Source organism: Triticum aestivum, chromosome 6B (assembly GCF_018294505.1).
Source record: "Triticum aestivum cultivar Chinese Spring chromosome 6B, IWGSC CS RefSeq v2.1, whole genome shotgun sequence".
NCBI lineage: Eukaryota > Viridiplantae > Streptophyta > Magnoliopsida > Poales > Poaceae > Triticum > Triticum aestivum.
This window is the reverse complement of record NC_057810.1, coordinates 59495330-59499528: the sequence shown is the minus strand read 5'-3', so window position 1 is coordinate 59499528 and position 4199 is coordinate 59495330.

Sequence of the window (4199 nt, the reverse complement as noted above, 5' to 3'; positions counted from 1 at the left end):
TCCTAGGTCGGTGATGAACTCCTTCACCCAAATTGCTTCATGCGCTGCCTCCGAGGCTGCCATGTACTCCGCTTCACATGTAGATCCCGCCACGACGCTCTGCTTGCAGCTGCACCAGCTTACTGCTCCACCATTCAACATATACACGTATCCGGTTTGTGACTTAGAGTCATCCAGATCTGTGTCGAAGCTAGCGTCGACGTAACCCTTTACGACGAGCTCTTCGTCACCTCCATAAACGAGAAACATGTCCTTTGTCCTTTTCAGGTACTTCAGGATATTCTTGACCGCTGTCCAGTGTTCCTTGCCGGGATTACTTTGGTACCTTCCTACCAAACTTACGGCAAGGTTTACATCAGGTCTGGTACACAGCATGGCATACATAATAGATCCTATGGCTGAGGCATAGGGGATGACGCTCATCTCTTCTTTATCTTTTGCCGTGGTCGGGCATTGAGCCGAGCTCAATCTCACACCTTGCAGTACAGGCAAGAACCCTTTCTTGGACTGATCCATTTTGAACTTCTTCAAAATCTTATCAAGGTATGTGCTTTGTGAAAGACCTATGAGGCGTCTCGATCTATCCCTATAGATCTTGATGCCTAATATATAAGCAGCTTCTCCAAGGTCCTTCATTGAAAAACACTTATTCAAGTAGGCCTTAATGCTGTCCAAGAATTCTATATCATTTCCCATCAAAAGTATGTCATCTACATATAATATGAGAAATGCTACAGAGCTCCCACTCACTTTCTTGTAAACGCAGGCTTCTCCATAAGTCTGCATAAACCCAAACGCTTTGATCATCTCATCAAAGCGAATGTTCCAACTCCGAGATGCTTGCACCAGCCCATAAATGGATCGCTGGAGCTTGCATACTTTGTTAGCATTCTTAGGATCGACAAAACCCTCCGGCTGCATCATATACAGTTCTTCCTTAAGATGCCCGTTAAGGAATGCCGTTTTGACGTCCATCTGCCATATCTCATAATCATAGTATGCGGCAATTGCTAACATGATTCGGACGGACTTAAGCTTCGCTACGGGAGAGAAAGTCTCATCGTAGTCAATCCCTTGAACTTGCCGATAACCCTTAGCGACAAGTCGAGCTTTATAGATGGTGACATTACCATCCGCGTCCGTCTTCTTCTTAAAGATCCATTTGTTTTCTATCGCTCGCCGATCATCGGGCAAGTCAGTCAAAGTCCATACTTTGTTTTCATACATGGATTCTATCTCGGATTTCATGGCTTCTAGCCATTTGTTGGAATCTGGGCCCGCCATCGCTTCTTCATAGTTCGAAGGTTCACCGTTGTCTAACAACATGATTTCCAGGACAGGGTTGCCATACCACTCTGGTGTGGAACGTGTCCTTGTGGACCTACGAAGTTCAGTAGCAACTTGATCAGAAGTACCTTGATCATCATCATTAATTTCCTCTCCAGTCGGTGTAGGCACCACAGGAACGTTTTCCTGAGCTGCACTACTTTCCGGTTCAAGAGGTAGTACTTCATCGAGTTCTACTTTCCTCCCACTTACTCCTTTCGAGAGAAACTCTTTTTCCAGAAAGGATCCGTTCTTGGCAACAAAGATCTTGCCCTCGGATCTTAAGTAGAAGGTATACCCAATGGTTTCCTTAGGGTATCCTATGAAGACGCATTTTTCCGACTTGGGTTCGAGCTTTTCAGGTTGAAGTTTCTTGACATAAGCATCGCATCCCCAAACTTTTAGAAACGACAGCTTAGGTTTCTTCCCAAACCATAATTCATACGGTGTCGTCTCAACGGATTTAGACGGTGCCCTATTTAAAGTGAATGTAGCTGTCTCTAGAGCGTATCCCCAAAATGATAGCGGTAAATCGGTAAGAGACATCATAGATCGCACCATATCCAATAGAGTGCGATTACGACGTTCGGACACACCGTTACGCTGAGGTGTTCCAGGCGGCGTGAGTTGTGAAACGATTCCACATTTTCTTAAGTGTGTACCAAATTCGTGACTTAAATATTCTCCTCCACGATCCGATCGTAAGAACTTTATCTTTCGGTCACGTTGATTCTCTACTTCATTCTGAAATTCCTTGAACTTTTCAAAGGTCTCAGACTTGTGTTTCATCAAGTAGACATACCCATATCTACTCAAGTCATCAGTGAGAGTGAGAACATAACGATATCCTCCGCGAGCCTCAACGCTCATTGGACCGCACACATCGTATGTATGATTTCCAATAAGTTGGTTGCTCGCTCCATTGTTCCGGAGAACGGAGTCTTGGTCATTTTGCCCATGAGGCATGGTTCGCATGTGTCAAATGATTCATAATCGAGAGACTCTAAAAGTCCATCAGCATGGAGCTTCTTCATGCGCTTGACACCAATGTGACCAAGGCGGCAGTGCCACAAGTATGTGGGACTATCGTTATCAACTTTACATCTTTTGGTATTCACACTATGAATATGTGTAACATTACGTTCGAGATTCATTAAGAATAAACCATTGACCATCGGGGCATGACCATAAAACATATCTCTCATATAAATAGAACAACCATTATTCTCGGATTTAAATGAGTAGCCATCTCGTATCAAACGAGATCCAGATACAATGTTCATGCTCAAACTTGGCACTAAATAACAATTATTGAGGTTTAAAACTAATCCCGTAGGTAAATGTAGAGGTAGCGTGCCGACGGCGATCACATCGACCTTGGAACCATTCCCGACGCGCATCGTCACCTCGTCCTTCGCCAGTCTCCGCTTATTCCGCAGCTCCTGCTGTGAGTTACAAATGTGAGCAACGGCACCGGTATCAAATACCCAGGAGTTACTACGAGTACTGGTAAGGTACACATCAATTACATGTATATCAAATATACCTTTAGTGTTGCCGGCCTTCTTGTCCGCTAAGTATTTGGGGCAGTTCCGCTTCCAGTGACCCTTCCCCTTGCAATAAAAGCACTCAGTCTCAGGCTTGGGTCCATTCTTTGACTTCTTCCCGGCAACTGGCTTACCGGGCGCGGCAACATCTTTGCCGTCCTTCTTGAAGTTCTTCTTACCCTTGCCCTTCTTGAACTTAGTGGTCTTATTGACCATCAACACTTGATGTTCTTTCTTGATTTCAACCTCTGCTGACTTCAGCATTGAGAATACTTCAGGAATGGTCTTCACCATCCCCTGCATATTGTAGTTCAACACAAAGCTCTTGTAGCTCGGTGGGAGCGACTGAAGGATTCTGTCAATGACCGCCTCGTCCGGGAGGTTGATCTCCAACTGGGACAGGCGGTTGTGCAACCCAGACATTTTGAGTATGTGCTCACTGACAGAACTGTTTTCCTCCATCTTACAACTATAGAACTTGTCGGAGACTTCATATCTCTCGACCCGGGCATGAGCTTGGAAAACCATTTTCAGCTCCTCGAACATCTCATATGCTCCGTGCTTCTCAAAACGCTTTTGGAGCCCCGGTTCTAAGCTGTAAAGCATGCCGCACTGAACGAGGGAGTAATCATCAGCACGTGATTGCCAAGTGTTCATAACGTCTTGGTTCTCTGGGATGGGTGCTTCACCTAGCGGTGCATCTAGGACATAATCTTTCTTGGCTGCTATGAGGATGATCCTCAGGTTCCGGACCCAGTCCGAATAGTTGCTGCCATCATCTTTCAGCTTGGTTTTCTCTAGGAACGCGTTGAAGTTCATGTTGACATGAGCGTTGGCCATTTGATCTACAAGACATATTTTGCAAAAGTTTTAGACTAAGTTCATGATAATTAAGTTCATCTAATCAAATTATTTAATGAACTCCCACTCAGATTAGACATCCCTCTAGTCATCTAAGTGTTACACGATCCGAGTCGACTAGGCCGTGTCCGATCATCACGTGAGACGGACTAGTCATCATCGGTGAACATCTCCATGTTGATCGTATCTTCCATACGACTCATGTTCGACCTTTCGGTCTCTGTGTTCCGAGGCCATGTCTGTACATGCTAGGCTCGTCAAGTTAACCCTAAGTGTTCTGCATGTGTAAATCTGTCTTACACCCGTTGTATGTGAACGTAAGGATCTATCACACCCGATCATCACGTGGTGCTTCGAAACGACGAACTTTAGCAACGGTGCACAGTTAGGGGGAACACTTTCTTGAAATTATTATAAGGGATCATCTTATTTACTACCGCCGTTCTAAGTAAACAAGATGCATAA